Source organism: Ambystoma mexicanum, chromosome 11 (assembly GCF_040938575.1).
Source record: "Ambystoma mexicanum isolate Mex_15411 chromosome 11, UKY_AmexF1_1, whole genome shotgun sequence".
Taxonomy (NCBI): Eukaryota; Metazoa; Chordata; class Amphibia; order Caudata; family Ambystomatidae; genus Ambystoma; species Ambystoma mexicanum.
This window is the reverse complement of record NC_090934.1, coordinates 1240382353-1240402429: the sequence shown is the minus strand read 5'-3', so window position 1 is coordinate 1240402429 and position 20077 is coordinate 1240382353. Positions and strand designations below refer to the sequence as shown.

The window sequence follows — 20077 nt, the reverse complement described above, 5'->3', positions numbered from 1 at the left end:
CATCGACGCCCTCTCTCGAGGCTACGCCTCTGAGGAAGTCGTCGACACCATCGGCGCTCAGGCTCTCGAGAGAGACACTCGGGGCTCTGCCCTCGAGGCCTGTGTCGAAGCTGTCAGCGCCACGCTCGACGTCAACGCCGATTCCCTCGATGCATTTCAAGGAGGCGTTGTCGAGGGTCACCCATGGCACAGTGGAACCCTACAGAAAGGCTCTGGTCAAGGCAAAACATGTCTTTGTTCCTTTTTCTGTACCCTTTTTCCAGCCTCTGGATTATATTTGAGGTGGATGAGGGGTCTGAGGAAGGTGAGGTTCCTGCAGAGGTTCCCGATTACCTCCTTTCTGGTCGTAGCCAACTTGAGGACCTGCGTCAGTCGTTGCACGACGCCAGTGGTCTAGACACCTCTCCAGAGGTGGAGTTGGTAGACCTGAGCCTGGCACGCATGCCGCATCCTCTTACCAGCGCCTGATGTCGAGGGTCACAGATTACCTGGGGTGGTCAGCCCCCTCAGGATTTTCAGCAGGATGACCTGACTGATATCCTTGATCAAGGTCCACCAACTGACCCGGTGCTGCCATTCCATATGGCCTTGCAGAGAAGGGTGGCTGCGGCCTGGACTTCTCCGGAGAGTCTTCCGGCAGTGAGCAAGTCCTTGCCGAAGAAATGTTGCCCAGCTAGTGGCGACCCCTGCTACTTGACCACACACCCCACTCCGGAGAGTTTGGTGGTGTAGGCGGCTACGGCCTCCGCAAAGCAGGCGTCGTACCCTACCATCCCTCCTGATAGGGACGACAAACGTTTTGACGGCTGGGCGAAGGTGTTTTCTTCTGGGGGTATGCCGCTTCAGGCTGCCAACTCAAGTTTGTGCCTTGTCTCGTTTCACGCTCACTCTGTGGAACTGTATTTCCTTAGCGGCTGATCATATTCCCGAAGGGGAGTAACGGGATGGTTTTCTTGCTATTGTGCAGGATGGCAAGGATGCCATGTGTGAATCCGTTCAGTCAGGTCTGGACATGGTTGATTGCGTCAGCCGGTCCATGGCGGCAAGCACCGTGATATGCAGGTTTGCGTGGTTGAGGAAGTCGGGGTTTGGTCCTGATGTGCAAGCCCGGTTCCTCAACATGCCCTTTGATGGTGAACATCTTTTTGGCAGCAAGGCTGATGAGAGCCTTGAGAGGTTGCAGACCTCAAAAGCTGCAGCAAAGTCGTTGAGCGCTGCAGTTCGCCAACCTCCGCCTTTTTGTCCTAGGGGACAACAATGGAGGGGAGGTTCCTTTCGATATTTAGTAAATCGAGAGGCGCTGCTAGTCAAAGGGGCCACCGTAGGAGTGCTAGAGGTGGACAACGGAGTACTCGAAGACCGCTCGGGCAGTTGCCTCTTTGCCCTCGGGCACTGCCGCAGCCGCTATAGCTTAGTCATGAGGCCATGTCCCATGGTTCGCCGGTTGGGGGAAGGCTGGCGCAGCATCTTGTAGAGTGGCGTGCCATTACTTCTGTAGATCATAGCCCACGGCTACTGTCTTCCTTTCCAGCAAAGGCCTCATGACAATCCACCAAGGAATCTCTTTGAAGAGTCCGGATCCGCTCCTTGCGTAGGAAATACAATCCCTGCTGAGGTTCATCCCTCAGTCACTGAGGTTGAAAATACCATGAGCCATGAACCCCACCAGCTGCCCGGGGGACCTCATCCCATCCAAAATTATACTAGACCATCAGATCATTTTTGCACCTTTCTGTGCAGATTTGTATACGCCTCCTTCAGGCATTGCACAGTTCCACAAGCCATTAAAACAGTGGCAGTTACCCCTCTTCTAAAAAAAAAAAAAAGCCGGCCTGGACCCCAAGGATGCCACCAACTATCGACCGATTACCAACACCCTCTTTTTCTTGAAACTGGTAGACCAGGTCGCCACTACACAACTTCAATCACACATTGAAAATACTGGCAGGCTGCATGAGAGGCAATCGGGTTTTTGCCGCTTCCATGGCACAGAGCGCCTTGGTTGATCTTCAGACCCACATGCTGTCTCTAATTGAGAAATGTAGATCAGGCCTATTAATATTACTAGATCTCAGTGCTGATTTTGATCTCTTGGATCAGAAGATCTTACTCCACAGACTGCTTGATAACGGCGGCTTGGCCACCGAGACCGTAAACTGGGTTAGACCCTTTTTGGAGAGTAGAAGATCCAGGGTACATTGGGGTGAGGCTTTCTCGGAAGTAGAAACCATCCTATGTGGCGTCCCGCAGGGAGCATGTTTGTCGCCCCTGCTTTTCAATATGTATATCGTCCCTCTCTGTAGAGAACTGGAGAAGCTGGGCTATTTCTTCACAAACTATGCAGACGACTTCCAGCTGTCAATGGAACTATCAGGAGACCATCAAGCAGACCAACTCAAACTAAATGAGGTATATAGTGTGATAAAAGATTGGATGACCACAAACTGGCTATGCTTGAATGCAGGAAAGACGGAACTCATGATTTATGGGTCCAAAAAATCTAGAGAGGCATTAGCCTCGGTTTTCTCTGGCTTCCTGGTTGACGACAGTCTCATTAAAGTCGTTGACAAGGGGAAGACACTAGGTGCATACATGGAGGCTTCCCTGGATGCAGATGCACATGTAGATGCCATTGAAAAAAAAATACTCAATCATCTGCGAGTATTGAGGCAGGTTGCCCCTCTCATTTCTAAAAAAAAAACGAGCAAAGTTAGTCAGAGCTGTGATTTTACCACGCCTGGACTATTGTAACACTCTGTTGGGGGGGGATGGGGGGGGACTAGTAGAGACCCACAGACTGCAGAAAATTCAAAATGCCTCTGTGCGTATAATCTACGGTATGAAAAGGCATGAATCCACCTCCGATGCCAGAAAGGAGTTACACTGGCTTTCAATATTAGCCAGGATCTCCTTCAAAATGCTAACCCTGGGTCACAAATGCATCTATGGGACAGCCCCAAACTATTTAAAGGACAAAATCTCGGCTTACCAACCTGCAAGAAACCTTCGCTCCACATATACTCTGTCTGCAGGTGACAAGGACAAAGAGAGCCCGTGGAAATGGACGCTCTTTCCCGGTGCTCGTGGCTAAGGCCTGGAACAACCTACCACTGGGACTCCGAGCAGAAAGCAATCATCTGGCTTTTCGGAAGCTCCTAAAGACAGAACTGTTCATCCAACTCTATCTTCGGTTATCCTCACTGACCTTTCCTGCTTGTGATGGAGCGCTTAGAAGCCTTAGGGCTTTAGCGCTATAGAAATGTTATAACATAACATAACAAAGGCGCTATAGAACTGGTGCCTGTAGCGGAGAGGAACAAGGGACGGTATTCCCCTTATTTTTTGATTTGGAAGAAAAACGGGGGTTTGAGACCCATCATGGACTTGCGCGGTTTGAACAAGCTCCTCAGGAAGGACAAGTTCAAGATGGTTACTCTTTCTCAAGTCCTCCAAGCCCTTCAACTTCAGGACTGGTTGGTGTCTCTAGACCTCAAGGACGCTTATTTTCATGTGCTGATCCATCCCAAGCACAAAGTCCTGCCGTTCGGATTGACCTTCGCCCTAAGGGTCTTCACCAAGCTCATGGTGGTGGTGGCAGCGTACCTCAGGAAAGGGGGGATTCACGTCTACCCCTACCTGGATGATTGGTTGATCAGAGCGCGCTCACCGGAGCAGGTCCTGGATCATCTGTCCGTCACCTGCCACTCCCTTCACAAGCTGGGCTTCTCCCTCAACTTAAAGTCCCACTTGACGCCAACACAGCGGCTCCAGTACATCGGAGCAGTGCTCTACACATCCCTGGGGCAGTGTTTCCCTCCCCAGGTGAGGGCTCTTCACATTCAGCAGATAGTGCACAAGTTTCAACTTGCCCAGACGCTCCCGGCATTTGAGTTCGAGATTGCTCGGCCTTATAGCATCCTGCATTCTTCTGGTGCCAGAGGCCAGGTTGTGGATGAGATCTCTGCAATGGGCCCTCAAGCTCCAGTGGTCAGTCCTCCGGCCGGATGTCAGACCCAGTTCAGGTGCCGCCCTCGGTCGCCCAGGACCTTCTGTGGTGGGCCGTCGAAGGCAATCTGATGAGGGGGGGTTTCCATTTTAGCTGCCCTGGCCGGAGGTGACGATTGTGATGGACGCATCCCTCATGGGATGGGCAGCTCATGCCAACGAGTTGACAGTCAGCGGTCGTTGGTCTCTGTCGGAGTCCAGACTCCATATCAATCTATTGGAGCTGCGGGCCGTCAGGCTTGCCCTGAAGGCTTTTTTGCCGACTGTGCGAGGGAAGAATGTCCTGATTTTGACAGACAACACAGTGGCCATGCACTACCTCAATAAAAGGGTGTGCATGGTCACTTTCTCTGTGCAGGGAGGCGATGCTGCTCGGGTTCTGGGCCATCCAGCAGGAAGTTTTGATCTCGGCAGTTCATCTGGCCGGAGACGAAAACGAGACGGCGGGCACTCTGAGCAGGCAGAGCGCGATCTCTCACGAGTGGGAGCTGGCTCAGGAGATTCTCCTGGAGATCTTCGCCCTTTGGGGGACTTCTCACTTGGATCTCTTCGCCTCCAGTTTCAACCAGAAGTGAAAAAGGTTTTGCTTGCGGGAAATTCCTCCAAAAGGAGCCTTAGGAGACGTGTTTGTGGTGGAGTGGTCCTTTCCACTGCTATATGCTTTTCCTCCAGTCCCCGTCATCCCGCAAGTGCTGCAGAGGCTACAGAGGTTCGGTTCCCGGATGATCCTCATTGCTCCGGTATGGGCCCGGAGGACGTGGTACCCAGACCTTATTGACTTGTCCATCTGCCCTCCACGTCGTCTTCCCTACTGAGACGATCTGCTCTCACGGGAGGGGGGGGGGGACAGGTTCTCCATCCAGAGGTCAGGTCCCTCAACCTTCACGCTTGGCTTCTGAAAGGTTGAGGTACAAGGATTGGGACCTCCCGGAAGACGTGATGGAGGTGTTGCTTTCGGCCAGACGGCCGGCGACTAAGTGCCTGTACCGTTGCCATTGGAGAAAGTTCTGCGACTGGTGAAGGGTTCAGAATGTGGATCCTTTTTCATGTGACATTCCTTTGGTTCTGTCTTTTTTGCTTTCATTGGCCCACAGGGGCCTGCAAATGGGTACTGTTAAAGGTTACCTGGCGGCGCTGTCTATATTCCAGCGCTAGTCTGAGGAGTGTTCCTATTTAAAAATTCCTTTAATTTCTCAGTTTCTCAAAGGACTCACTAATGTGTTTCCTCCGTCACCTTTCCAGGTGCCTGGTTGGGATTTGAACCTTGTTCTGAAATTCCTTATGGGTGCTCCTTTTGAGCCTTTACATTCTTGTCCTTTGAGGCTGTTAACTCTTAAAACTGTGTTTTTAGTTGCAGTCACTTCCGCTCGCAGAGTGAGGTTAGTTGCAGGCACTTTCAGTTAAGCCACCCTTCACTGTGTTTCATAAGGACCTGTCCTTGGAGTTCGTCCTTTCTTCCGAAGGTGGTGTCGGAATTTCATTTAAGTCAGAAGGTTGTTCTTCTGGCATTTTATCCTCCTCCACATCCTGGTAAGGAAGAGGAGAGGCTCCATAGGTTGGATCCTAGGAGAGCTTTAAGTTTCTACATTTCACGCATGTCCCGGGTCAGAGTGGACGATCAGCTCTTTATTGGTTACGCTGGAAGGCGTTTGGGAGAAGCTGTGACTAAGCAGACTTTGCCTAGATGGATTATCTTGGCAATTTCTGAATGTTAACGCTTGGTGGGTAAAGACCCTCCGGTAGGCTTACGGGCCCATTCTACTAGGGGTATGGCTGCCTCTACTGCCCTGCAGAGGGGTGTTCCTATTCGTAACATCTGTGAAGCAGCCACATGGGCTTCGGTCCATACTTTTGTACGTCACTACTCCCTAGATTCTATCCATGGGCAGGATCTGGCCTTTGGCAAGGCGGTCCTTTACTCTACAATTTGATTGGGCATTCTAAATTTCTATATTCTAAATTCTTTTTCCCTCCTCCGTACGTTGGTACTGCTTTGGAAGTCTGTCATAGATATGGAATACATCGGATGACCCAATCCCCTCGAAGAACAAGTTACTCTTACCTGGTAACGTTCTTTGGATGGGATGGTCCCCCGACGTATTCCATATCGCTCCCTCCCTACCTTCCCCGCTACAGAATTTCTTAAGCGATTGCAGCTTATGTTTCCACAAGGCTTTCTGTGGTCATACTGGCAGTGGTTTGGTGCCACACGTTCTGGGGAAAGAAAAAAACTACAACTGAGGCTAAGGGCGTCGTGCGTCCTACTTGGAACATCCGGTGACGTCGGCTCGATGTAGGCCCTCGAGGACGGCTCATCGACGCAGACGCCGAAAGATTTTCCGAAGCAGCACAGCTGTGGTGATTACTGTCATAGATATGGAATACGTCGTTGGACCATCCCATCGAAAGAAAGTTACCAAGTAAGAGTAACTTGTTCTAAGGCATACCAGGTGATTCTTCGCTCTCTAGATGGTGCCTGTTCCATTGATGTGTTAGAAATTATTTTTGTTAAGCGTCTGGCCGCATCTTGACACTTCCCCCGCTCTCTTTACATTATAGAAACCAACACACTCTTTGCACGTCTTCTTCCCCCTTACCGTTGGTCTTTTCCACAGTGTGGGAGATGAGCACGCATAGGTGAGTCTACACACTGGTATTTGTCCAGTTTTTCCGGATTTCTCGAACCTTTAGGAATGAGTTACTCATAGTTACTATATATTCTTGTAAATGACAAAGCAGATGCAGTTCAGGTGTCTGAATACTGGGATGATCTATCATTGTGCATTCAGCACAATACAGATCCACATATTTAAATGTGGACACTCTACCATTGGTTGAGTACCTTGACCTCCTTTACAAGCATCGAATTGCCACTGTGTTCTTATATGAAAGTATAAATTATGCGACAGCTGGTCATGTTACTTGTAACATCCCTATAGAAGACACACCAGATGTGAATTAGAAGTCTGGGTATTCTGGGTTGCCGACCCCCGTGCCTCCAGTACTCTGTAGAATATACATTAACAGCTCCACGTGGCTGAACATAGACATTCATCCATTTGGCGAGTGTCTGCATTTTTCTCTCTAAACTGCAACTAGGCATTACTTGCCATTATACGCGTAGATACTGTCCCTAGTTAACTGTATTCCCTTCTAGTTTCACCCATATACTGCTACACCAATCTTTTGTCCGAGGTTCTATCCCTAGAGGTTCCTGAATGTCCTGACAATAGCAACTGGAATTTTAAACCATGGCCCTCATGTTAGATTAAATATTCTTAACTGGCTGTATATGTTAGCATGTTACGTGAATGCACCAAAATTGGGTTAATCTATTATTTCGTGTGCCATTATGGACTTGCTTTACCTCGAAACGCGTCGGCCATAGATTTCATTTCGATACGCTTTCACTTATAGATGTTGTCCTGATTAAATGCTGTTATTTTAGAAATCCGATGTGTAATGGTGTTTTGTGATGAACACATATCATAAACCTAGAATTGAATGTTAGATTTGAAAACGTAATATTAATCGCCAGAAGGGCGATTTCTCGATAGTGTGCAGGGGACAGGAGGGTTCTATCCTCGGATCCTCTTGTTTTTCTTGCAGATCCTGGGTTCCTGGCCCTCAGTGGTGTGGACAAGAGGGTGGATGTCTGAAGGACTCCTGCGTTGCAGTTTGAAGGTCGACGGCAGCTACAAGCTCTTTTCAGTTCAGAGGCACTTTGTGGTTTCAGCTACCGGAAAATAGCACCAGGTGGATCTTAGACACTTGTTGGGCTTCCTTCATGCCTTGAGTCCAGCACTCTGGTGAGGTGACTCCAGCTTGGGTCGGCCTGCTTTGGGAGGGTCCTCAATCTTCCTTAAGCTCTGGTCCGGCTTAAATTCGATGCACTAGACTATGGATTGCTCAACCCCTGGCACCCAGTTCCAGCCTCAGCAAAGAAGTACAGCCAGTTGGAGAAGGTCCTCCAGCAAAGTTTGTCTTGGAGTTAGTTGTTCCCACCAACCCATGGGAAGATGTCCTCTCCTGAGCTTCTTTAGTCGATTCGGAAAAGCAGTTTCAGCAGCAAGGCTTCATCGGGCAGTTCAATGGTCCAGGAGGATGCAGCAAGCTCCTCTTCACGATTCCTTCATTGGACGTTTCGTCCAGTGGTCGACTTGGTCTTCTGTTCAAGAAGACTCACCTTTTTTGCGGGTATTTCCCATTCATGCACAGCTTAGCTGTCACTCACAGCAGAGTGGCTGTTCTACAAGGACAGCCAGCCAATTATGACTTGTTGCATTCAGATTAGCAAGGAGACTAAGGACAGGGAGTTTGGGGCACCTCCGTCGCTTCCTGCCCTGCCAGACACACTGGAGCCAGAGGCGGGTTTCAGTACTGTAGCCCACCAAAGGCCAAACAAAATGGTTAAACATGGTTTGGCGTGCAGAGTAAAACCCAAGAAAGACCTCACAAACAAGAAATGGCAAAAAGACAGGGCCATTTTGACAGAATGGTCAGCCATTGGTGCTATACTGCTGCTGAGGGTTCAGCCTGCGGTAAAAAAGCACATTGGTAGAAAAATTAAACCACTGCCACCAGCCATTTAAAGCAGTGAGGGTAACACAAACATGTTTACATAAGTAGGAAAAGGGGCTACAAGGTAACCCCCAGCACTCCCCATAAGATGGGGTGTACTGGACCTACATAGGAAAAAGATAAGTACATTTCATTTACTACTCTTGGGAACAGTAGTTCGCCCAAGAGAAGGTATTTAAACCATATGAGAAATTCCAAACGACTTCTCTGTGACACTGCACTGGCGGTGCTGTGGGTCACAATACAAAAAGTAGATGCCTATGGAGTTTGTCAGACTCCGAAAACAAAGTAGTCCAAATCAGATGAAAATACACAAGGGCATGAGAAGAAGGTCTCACTCCAGGAAAAAATAAAGTCCTTAAGTCCAGAAAAACAGCTGGGGGTCTCGAAGGTTGAAGGGAATTAGCACAGAAATGAGAATTCTCCCTAACATCCACATCCGGCTTGAAAGCAGACGTAGGAAGACCCTCTGTTACTTTCTTTGGTTGCATGGATAGTTGCTGGCTCATGATACAAACCCCTGGGAACCAAATCTCCGCGACCACACCTTAGAAAATAAGACCTGTACTTTCCCAGGTTGTTTTGTGCTGCTGGTGGAGTTTCACTGAAACCGCAGTAGACTACCTGCCTTTTGGGTCCTGACTTTGGCACTTACTCATGCTACTCCCCCCTCAAAGGGCCTTCTCTGGTTTTGAAATTCTTTGGAGTGAAGACTCCACTATATTTCCCATAAACATCTATTGGGGGTCCTCCAGCTCTGCTGCTTCTCCCTCTGGGCCTTCCGGTCCATCCTTTGACCTCTGAAGCTCTTCCTTGCATCTTTTCTGGCCTTCTCTGGGGTTTACTGGGAATCTCCACCGTTGAAGTGACTTGCCTCAACTAAAGTGGATGGCCTTTTCACTCTCCTCATCACCTATGGAATTTTAAACCTGCTCCAGAACTCTCTAAAATTCACTTTAGGATAATTGGCTACCCCTCCATATTTTTTCCTGAATCCCCAAGCGGTTCAGCAAGCTCTGGACCAAGTACATACTTACATTTATTTTTTAATCCATTTTGAAATTCATGCACTGCATTGTTCCAATATATTTGAACTCCGTGACTAATCTTGGTAACACTGTAAAAATTGTCTCTGGAATCTAACTAAAGTAACCAGTGGTTGAAGTGGGTGGGGCCGTGTACCTCTATTTTTTTATTGTTTTACTGTTCCTACACTTTCTATTTAAAAAGAAACCATTCCGGAATGGTTTAGTTTTAAAATAAGTGTAGGAAGAAGTTGAAGCTTGCACTTCCGTGCACTGCAGGTGTGTTTGGGGGTTTGGATTGGGTGTGGCGATGGAATCTGTGGGTGAGCAGGGCAGGCCAACATGGAACATGGGTCCCACAACCTTTTTGTACACTTCAACTATTGAAAATCACTCTTGGGAAAGATTTTCGTTTTGCTGCTTTAGTCCAGTAGACTCCAATGGGACAATTTCTTTCCACTTTGTTTTTACTCTTGCCCTGACTTTTGGAGGCAATTAAAGTCTTCTGCTTTACCCCCTTTCCTTTTTGCTTGTATTAATGGGAACTGATCAGTCAATTAGACTATCAGTACCAAGACTGGCTATATATGGATTTCTTTTATTATTAGAATTGCTTAGCTCACCTTAAAGTCAAGTGTGGCTAGGATATTTTGTTTGTGGCGTCATTGGATGTGTTTCTGTTTTGTACTTTGTATTTGTACACCTTTTGCATTTACCATAAATGACTACTGTAAATGGTTGGATTATGGTAAAACTGCTTTTCAGGAGTATTCTGTTTTTTATTCTGCGTAACATAATGTATTGTTATATGGCTAAGGGTTTGCTTGCAAGCTGATCAGCTAAATAAATAAAAATGGCTACTAGGAGTGGCTAGCACTCGAAGATGGCCATGCCACGAGATTGGAGCCTGTCCTCTGGCCATATCGTTCTTTGGCCCTGGTCATGCCTTATGGAGTCCAAAATTGCCATGTATGGGAAGGCCCTTTCGGTCGAAATCTGCTGCTTTCTCAGGCAATGTGGCAGTTTTTCTGTGAATTTTGATGTGGAGACTGGGTTTTCTGGTCCCAGTACACATCCAGGTGCCTGACTTTTGTTGGGTAGATGTTGTGGAAATGGCTGTCCATGATTACATAATCTCTAACAGTTGAATGGTGCAAATCAGTAGCATTTCGTGGACCTGTGCAAGCTTCTAGTCCAGATCTTGGGTAATAGGAAGACTTCTGCAGCAATTTGTCACATAATCGTTGGAGCCAAGACCTTTACGAAGAGGTGCAGCCCTCTGACACTACCAACTCCAGTGATGTCCCAATTAAGCCCTGCTCCTCTGTCCGGATTTCAAGGGGAGGCCCTCATTGGTGCTTTTTCTACTTGACTGGTGGGAACAGTCAGTCTTTCTCCCTGCTCAAGCATCCATGCCTGCTGATCCTTCAGATGTGTCCCTAGACCACCTGGTGGACTGACCAGCTCTCTTCTGGGCTACTTTGCTGCAGTCGTTGCTGTTCCGAGTTCATCCTTGGAAGTTAAAGTATCTTCAATGTGTGCTTCAAGACTGTCGGGGAGAATAAAGATTTTTCATAAAACTTACTAGAAAGTCTTAATTCTAACACAGAGGCGAGCATTCTGCTTCTTTCTTTATTTAAATAATTGAAGAAAGCGCTCAGCAGCAAGATATTTTCTCAGTGTACAGAAAAATATAACCATAAATTTAACAATAGAGCGACATAATGTCCTAAGTCTTGAATCCTCCAATGAATGGCCAAGTCCCCACATAAACAATCTTGAATATGATGCACTTCCTCTTTCGAAGCTGCGAACTTGACTGATAGAAGATTCGGAACTGAAGACAACTTGAATAAGGCGGATTTGTCGGTAGACGCTGTCAGGAGAGAGATAATTACAGTTAGCTCATGTGTATTACATCCCTATATCCCTTAGAGGGGTGGCAGAGAAATGCGTTGCGTTCTTTTGAAAGAACAGTCATGCATTCAAAATCATGTAACAGTTATCAATACAGATACATTATCTCTGAACGTGGTACATTCCAATTTCTCGCCGTGTGGGATAATGCTCGCCTCCGTGTCTTTAATAGAATTAAGACTTTCTATGATATGATATGGCATTTGTAACGCGCCTATACACAAGTGTTTCAAGGCGCGACGAGGCGGAGGGGGGGGGGACAAAGGGAGACAGACAACGATCCTACTAGGCCAGGTGTCATTCAGACCGTGCAAGGGGCGAGGGGAAAGTGCTGTACATGGTTAGTAGAATACAAGATAATTAATAGGGCCAGCTGGTGGCAAGTGCAAGAAAAGTGCAATACGTGGTTAGTAGAATACAAGATAAATAATAGGGCCAGCAGGTGGCAAGTGCAAGGTAAGTGCCGGGAGAAGGGGCTGTGGGATAGACAGTCCTGTAGTGCAGGTAGGCAGCGCAGGGAAGAGCGGCTTGGCCAAGGATCGAGATCGGTGAGTGGCCCAGTAGCGGAGTCGGGTTCAGTGATTTTAGCAGGGGAGAGAGGGAGAGAAAGCGGAGGCAAAGAGGAAGGTTTTGAGGTGCTTCCGGAACCGGAGATGGTTCTCCTCAAGTTTCAGGGAGGCAGGAAGGCTGTTCCAGAGGGAAGCCCCTGCTGCGGAGAGAGATCTACCCCCAGCGTTGCTTGGAGAAGCGGCTGAGGTAGTTGGAGGTGGATGAGCGAAGAGCTCGAGAAGGAAGATATTTAGGAAGAGAGAGTTGAAAGTATTTTGGGCCAAGGCCCCAGAAGGCCTTGTGGACAATGCAGGGGGTTTTGAACTTAATCCTCGCAGCCACTGGGAGGCAGTGTAGAGATTTCAGTCCTGGAGAGATACGGTCCTTGGGCTTGAGGCCAAGGACAAGTCTCGCAGTCCTGTTCTGGATTAGTTGGAAAGGGCGGAGAGTAGAGGCAGGAAGATTTAGATAGAGGCTGTTACAGTAGTCCAGCTTCGAGAGAACCAGGGCTCTGGAGACAGTGAGCTTCTGGGGAAGGAGAGGAAGGGAAGGATCCCTCTGAGGAGGTGTAGCTGGTAGTGTGACTTCTTAGAGACGTCAGATATGTGAAGAGAGAAAGAGTGTGGAGTTGAAGATGACCCCAAGGTTTTTTGCCTTGCAGGAAGAGGACCAAGGGAGGCCGGCCTAAGAGCTGCAGGGAAGGAGGGAGTGGGTGTGCCAATAAGTAGAATCTCAGTCTTACTGGCATTAAGGCAGAGGTTGTTGGCGGCACACCATTCCTGGATAGCAGAGAGACAATCTGAGATGAGGGAAGGGGAAGAGGAGGCCGAGGGTAGCCTGAAAATGAGCTGGGTATCATCCGCGTAGCACTGAAAGTTGGGACAGAGAGCAGCGATGCGGTGAGCAAGAAGTGCCAGATACTGGTTGAACAGCCAGGGGGAGAGGTTAGAACCCTGGGGGACACCACAGGTAGAGAAAAAGATGTCGGAGAAAGGAACCCAGTTGGACCTTGTCTGGGATTCCTGGGCGTGGGCATTCTTCTTTGAGTCTTGCTCGGACTTCATCTAAAGGCTTGCGCAGCCTGTCTTTAATATGCTCTGTTGTTCTTAGAGATGGCTCCCAGTCGGAAGATCTGGGATGCACTGTCTTCAGGGGAAAACATTTCCTTGGAAGAAGGCTTGTTAACTGTCGTCTTAGGGACGGGGGCTGCCGCGATCCCTGAGGTGGAGGATTGTGACCCTATTGTTTGTGTGTCTTCATTGGAAGAAGTGGAAGACAAACTGTTGTAATCATAACCTTCTTGGCCAAAGCCCTGTTGGTATCCCTCTGGGATAGAGGGTCCAGTGCCCCTCTTCACTTCCTCGGGGCAGAGGGTCCATCGGCAGAAGTGGTCTCCATCCTATTCGAAAAGGCCTTTTTCAGCCTGGAGAAGGCATCTGAAAGGGCAGCAGTGGCGGGTTCTGGCTGGCTCGGGGGGCTTGGGGGGGGGGGGGGGGTGTAGAGTCTCTCTTGATGCTAGTCTCCACAGTGGAACCCAGTACTTTTTCCAGGCTGCTTGCCATCGCCACTTCATCAATTTCATAGGTATCTTCCTCATATTCGGGCCAATCCTGGTCCTCATGATCGAAGTACTGCGCTGCCATGATGTAAAATTGCACCTTTCTGTACTCCCTTATTTACATATTTTCTTTTTTTATTCCATATGTATATTTCTGATGTTTGTTAATCTGCTTAGTCACATGCTGTGCATAGGTCCGACATCCAGTGGTCACTGCGGAGTATTGCATTTTGTTTTTCGTAGTCGAAAAAGGGGACGTCGACAAGGCGTGTCTGTAACACTATCCCTATAGTGACGTGCGTTGCACCCATAATCCCTCACACGTCGAGGTCCCTCAGATTGTTTTTTTCCACCCAGCTTCTGGTCGCCTTATGCGGAGCTCCTAGAGAGACATTGCAAATACTTACTATGGGACCTCCATCCTTAATTATACTTATTATATTGTTAAAGCTCCCTCCCCTCGACGTTAGCTGTGAAGCTGTTTCTCCGCCGAGCAAGTTTTGGACGGAGGGGAAGAGACGGAGGAGATCCTTCGGCGCTGCCGAACACGTGGCCTGGCCTTGCCGGCCAACATACAGTAGGGAGAGTGGGGGTTCGAACTTTTATCTTCTCTTTGAGAATGTCTTTCTTTCTCCCCTATCTTTCCCTTGGGGTTGTTATCACCAGTTATTATTGCCTCAGCTATGGAGAGGACACCTTTTAAGTTTTGCCCACGCTGTAGGGGCAAATACACTTGGAAGGACAAACACAAGCTCTGTAATCGTTGCTTGCCCCTCGATCATAAGGAGGACAGCTGTGCGGCCTGTAAGCTCTTGAAACCAAGAACTCTTAAAGAACGCAATGTTAAGAGGTGGGCGGACTACGCTATGTCGAAGTCAGTTTCCTCACCCGCCGCCGCTGTTACAGAAAGTGACGAGGAGGGTGATAACTCGACGTCCGTTACGGAAGTCATTAACCCCCAGAAGGAGCGCCCGCGCTCCTCGACGTCCGTCCCTGGCCCCGACGGGCTCGGCTCACGCCCTGCTCATGGGGATGAACACCCCGGCGACAGGGACGCACACAGACCCCATAGGCCCAAGCACACAACCCACGGCTCTTCTTCGTCGAAGACAAAGGATCCATCAGCACCGAAGGGGCCGCAGGGCACTCCGGCGTCTACCTCAGACCGTAAGGGTCTCAAGCCCCACCCGCAAACGCAGTCACGACCAGCGATTGGGCTTTCATCAAACACGGGCGCTACCCCAAAATCATCCGACGTAACGCTCCATAGAGCGGCCGTCGAGGAACAACGCGTAACGCAGGCAACGTCGACACCAGAGTCCTCTACTGACAAACTCATTGTCGAGAGCCTGACGAGAATTGTTTCCGAAGACGCACGTAAGCGGACGACGAAACAAACGTCGAATACTGCACAAAAAGCTATAGAAATGCCGAAAAGGCATAAGAGTAGCCAGGAACTGCCCCTTTCATCTAAGGGCACTTCGGAACTACCGGAGGGCTTTTCAGATGGCGACGGAAACCTTTCTTCGACGTTGTGGGAGCGTTCTAAGCGTTTTGAAGGTGAAAACACTGATTTCCCCCCCCCCCTCTAGACTATTCAGGGTTCCCCCATGAGACCCTTGAAAGACTCCAATCTTGTATGGAGAAAATGGAAAGGTTTTTGGGAAAGCAAAACCCACCCACACCCAAAAGAATAAGAGCATGGCCCCAGGATGACCCTAGGGTCAAAATTCCTAGGCTGTTTCCCCCTTCTACAGATGTATATGACCTCACGGAAGAGGAGCAATACCTCCTGGAAGATGAGTGTTTGGGTGGAGAGGAAGAACATGAGGAAGAGGGGTTTGAAGAAGATCCTTACACTAGTGCAGGAGCTTTCGAAGAAGATACAGCTACCTCGCAGCCTTGGCAATCCCCATCAGTGCACTCAGACCCTGATGTCTTTCACCCTTCTCCTCCCAAGGATTCACCTATTGGAAACACCTCTCCCATAGATGACCAACCTTCACTTAATGCACTATTGCGCAAGGCAGCAGCGCATTTTGAAATAGACACAGAGGAGACTCTTCCTGACATAGACTTTGTAGAGAAAGTTATTAAAGAAAAAGCCCCTGTTAGTCAGTCTATTCCGCTCCTGGCTTCTATAAAGAGAAGAATAACTCCTTCCCTTTCCAATCCGGATAGAAAAGCTCTTCAGCCCTTCACCCTCTGACCCGTTGTATTAGTAACTACGAGGGAGTCCGGAATAGAATGGCCTCTGATGTACAAGGAAAAGAGCAGGGGTACCCCTATCCACTAGTGAGGCACCACCTGACAGAGGGCAAAAAGCTCTACGCACTTGGGAAGAGAATCACGACGTCCGCCGCCTTTTCAACTAGGATTGCAAATAACAATTCCCTACTAGCTAGCTACGCAGATGCACAGTGGAGCCAGCTGCGCAGCGAAGCAGAGGACGCACCAGAACCCCTGCGTTCACGCCTGTTAGCTACAATCTCAGAGGGAACTCTTGTAAACCAGGGCATCGTAAAGAACTCCTTAGATGCCGCAGAGACGGCTGGCCGTTCCCTGGTTCAGGGAACACTTTTCAAACGCCATGTCTGGCTGTGCAATTCGGGATTTAAGCCGGAAACCCAGGCTTCCCTGATAAATAAGCCCATAGAAGAAACGCATCGGTTTGGGAAAGCAGTTGATGAGGCCCTAGAACATGCGAAGAAAGAGTTTGATACCATCAAAACTCTTGACCAAATTTCTAGGCCCCCTAACAGACGCGGCTATGGCAATAGACGCTCCTTTCGTGGCCAACGCCAGCAGCAAAACCAACAGCAATTTTACTCTGCTACCAACTGGCCCTCTAACCAGGGTAACACCCATTTCAGTCAAAGAGGCCAACGCCGTGGCAGGGGAAGAGGTCGCGGCTCCAGCCCCAAAGGTTCCACGCCCAATACCAACAAATGACCCGAAGATTCGGGTCCCCTCCCATGCATCACCGGTCGGGGGCTGGCTAACATCGTTCCTTTCAGCATGGGAGGGAATATCGTCAGACCGCTGGGTATTATCAACCATAGCCCACGGATACTGCATCGAATTCAACGGTTCCCCGAAGTACAGTCCCCCACGGAACCGACGCATGACACCGGAACACCTCACATTCTTCTACAAGAAGTAGAAGAGCTACTGAAAAAAGAAGCTATAAGAGGCTGTCCCCCTATCTCAGGTAACAGAAGGTATTTATTCAGTGTACTTCCTTGTACCCAAAAAGGACTTAACCATGCGCCCTGTATTAGATCTGCGCCCAGCGAACAAGTTTGTCAAACCCCAAAAGTTTTGTATGGTGACCTTGCAGGAAGTAATCCCACTTATCACAGGGGGATTACATGACAACACTGGACATGAAAGATGCATACTTTCTTATTTTAACGTTGCCAGCGCACAGAAAATACCTCAAGCTCAAGATAGAGAACAAACACTACCAGTTCAGAGTACTACCCTTCGGAATAGCATCTGCACCAATGGTATTCACGAAAGTACTGGCAGTGGCAGCGGCCCACCTGCGCAGGTTATCCATCCCGGTATACCCTTACCTCGACGACTGGCTCATAACAGGGGATTCTTACGAAACATGCTTCTCCAATACCCAAAAGACTGTAGACCTTTTGTTCCAACTGGGCTTCTCCATCAACGAAAAGAAGTCCAGCTTAGACCCCAGCCAAATCAAACAATTCCTTGGGGCTCTAATTCGAACAAAGGACGGCCTCGTTTTCCCCTCCAACGAGAGGGTCCAAAAAATGCTGTTTCAGATCCCCCATTATGTGGCAGGTCGAGAGGTGACGGTACGCAAAGCAATGCGCTTGCTAGGAATGATGGCGTCCTGTATTTATTTGGTACCTCACACGCGCATGCGCCCAATGCAAGAGTGGCTCAACAGCCAGTGGTGTCAGGCCAGCGGACAATGGGACGATCTAGTGGTGGTCTCGCAGGCCTTGGTTCTCTCGCTACGGTGGTGGACAAAAGAAAACCTGTTATTAGGGAAAACTTTGGCCACACCCGCAGTGGAAGCCACTCTAACCACAGAAGCATCCCTTACAGGATCAGGGGCTCACCTATCCCATCAGACTGCTCACGGAGCGTGGACTCCGAGCTTAGCATCCAAGCATATAAACCTGCTGGAACTACTAGCGGTGTTCAAAGCAGTGAAAGCCTTTCAGGAACACCTACAAGGAAAGACAGTGATGGTCCTCACAGACAGCACCACAGCCATGTACTACCTCAACAAGCAAGGGGGCACTCACTCTCCAGGACTGTCCAAGCTGTCCCAGCACATCTGGAAGTGGGCTCTCAAACACATGTTCCTACTATCACAACATGTACCAGGGGAAATCAATCTGCTAGCAGACGAACTCAGCAGAGACTTCCCCCTGCCCGTAGAGTACAAATGGCGGTTACAAGAAGACATCGTCTTCAACGTCTTCACACAGTGGGGTTTCCCAGAAATAGACCTGTTCGCAACTCTGGAAAACTCTCAATGCCAAGATTACGCCTCCAGGTACCCCCAGAACCAGTCCAAGGGGAACGGTCTATCGATTCCATGGTCAGGGAAATTTGTTTACGCTTTTCCCCCCGACTTCCCTTCTCAACAAGATGGTGCACAAGATGGACCAGGAACAAGTTACCATGATACTGGTGGCCCCTATGTGGGCCCGACAGCCATGGTTCGCTCACTTGTTGGAGATGTCTCTATCTCCTCCAGTGAAACTGCCCTGCCCGTACAACATGCTGTCACAAGACAGGGGCAGGACACTGCACCCATGCCCTCAGACCATGAACTTAGCAGCCTGGCTCCTGAGGTCATAGAATTTGGACATTTACAACTTCCACAGAGGTGCATGGACATCCTCAGAGAGGCCAGAAAGCCTAACACTCGTCACTGCTATTCTAGCAAATGGAAAAGATTTGTCATCTGGTGTAGAGGGAAGAGTATCAACCCCGTTGACTGCTCTCCCACACAAATTATTCTGTACCTGACCCATTTACTGGACTCTGGACTAGTATTCTATTAAAGTACACCTGGCAGCGCTTTATGCTTACACCACTTCACAACTCAAAGTATTGTGGTGGAAGATCCCAGTAATCAAAGCCTTCATGGAAGGGGTAAAGAGAATACACCCTCCAATAGCAAACCCAGCTCCCGGCTGGGATCAAAATGTGGTACTCACCAGGCTCATGGGTTCACCCTTTGAACCCATGCACAAGGCAACTCTTAAAGATCTCACTCTTAAGACTGCTTTCCTAATAGCTATTACCTCCATTAGGAGAGTAAGTGAACTACAGGCCCTTTCGGTTTTAGACCCATTTGTAACAGTTTACAAGGATAGTGGTTCTACGCACACACTCAAGGTTCGCACTGAAATTCATCTCCAAATTCCATGTCAACCAGTCTATAGAACTACCAACGTTCTTTCAAAATCCTTCAAATCTAGGAGAAAAACACCTCCATACACATGATGTGCGCAGAGCTGTCATGTTTTACATGGAAAGAACTAGTCCACTGAGAAAGACTAATCAGTTCTTTGTCTCGGTGGCAGCAGGAAGAGGAGATGCAGTTTCAAAATCCACTATATCTAGATGGATTGTACAATGCATCACTCTCTGTTACACTCTTGCTAAGAGAGAACTACCCTTCAAGCCAAGAGCACACTCTACTCGAGGCACTGGGGCATCCATAGCATTCATTGCAAATGTTCCCCTTGAGTCCATCTGCAAAGCGGCAACCTGGAATTCTGTACACACCTTTACAAAACACTACTGTCTAGATGCCCACTCTAGATCTGATTCCCAGGTGGGACAAGCAGTATTAAGACCTCTTTTCTCTACTGTTCCTTCTCACAACCCACCTCCAACTCCGGGTACTGCTCGCTAGTCTATGCACAGCATGTGATTCTAAGCAGATTAACAAACAGACAATGCATTACTTACCGTAAAAGCATTTCTGATGGTTGTATCTGCTTAGATTCACATGCGCCCACCCTTCCTCCCCGCTCGGATGGAAGGAACATAGACATCCTTTTCTATATATCTTTTCTGTACTCACTCACGTCTAGAAGGCTCCCTCAGGGCAGAAAAATACAAACAGGGACCTCGACGCGTGAGGGATTATGGGTACAACACACGTCACTATAGGGATAGTGTTAGACACGCCTTGTTGACGTCCCCTTTTCGACTACGAAAAACAAAATGCAATACTCCGCAGTGACCACTGGATGTCAGACCTATGCACAGCATGTGAATCTAAGCAGATACAACCATCAGAAATGCTTTTACGGTAAGTAATGCATTGTCATATATTTCTGAGGCTTGTGGAATCTGCTTAGATCACATGCTGTGCATAGGCCGACATCTAGTGGAAGCTGCGGAGTATTAGTTTGTTTTTCGAAACTCGAAAATGGAC

General features: G+C 48.7%; 1 protein-coding gene across 4 annotated transcripts in view; it reads left to right on the top strand.

Annotated features, from left to right (window-relative positions):
* The window catches only part of ARIH1 (ariadne RBR E3 ubiquitin protein ligase 1), a 1069856-nt gene that overhangs the window by 914991 nt on the left and 134788 nt on the right, over nucleotides 1-20077 (top strand). The window lies entirely within an intron of this gene.